This window comes from Dreissena polymorpha, chromosome 4 (assembly GCF_020536995.1).
Source record: "Dreissena polymorpha isolate Duluth1 chromosome 4, UMN_Dpol_1.0, whole genome shotgun sequence".
In the NCBI taxonomy this organism is placed as follows: domain Eukaryota; kingdom Metazoa; phylum Mollusca; class Bivalvia; order Myida; family Dreissenidae; genus Dreissena; species Dreissena polymorpha.
The window spans coordinates 17,297,373-17,297,805 of NC_068358.1; positions in this window are offsets into that span (position 1 = coordinate 17,297,373).

The following is a 433-nucleotide window of genomic DNA, read 5'->3' on the forward strand; positions in this document are numbered from 1 at the left end:
TAGAATACACTAAATAGTTTCCCTATATAATTCAATGTGAAAGCGACAACTTTAGGCCAAAATAAACACAGGCAGCAGTATCATAAATTTGCCCCCCCCCCCCCCCGGGACCCTACACCCTCCCCCCCCCCGAGCTTACCCCAGGGGTTCCAGATTGTTAAATGTACACCTATTGTGTATGGTTTGACTTTTCAACAACGAATATTGAAAAAAATACACAGTTTGAAAAAATAACCCTCGTATTGGTATTATATATACACAAGGTATGAAACGCACTATATGCCTATTGCTGAAAGATTGTGGAACACTGGACGTGACCTTTTTCATCGAAAACACACATGTTCCCATGCAGTTGCCGACAAAATCCAACTGGATTCATGAAAAGACAGTATAAGCAACGTGATTACACAACTAACCGATCTCCGTATTAACT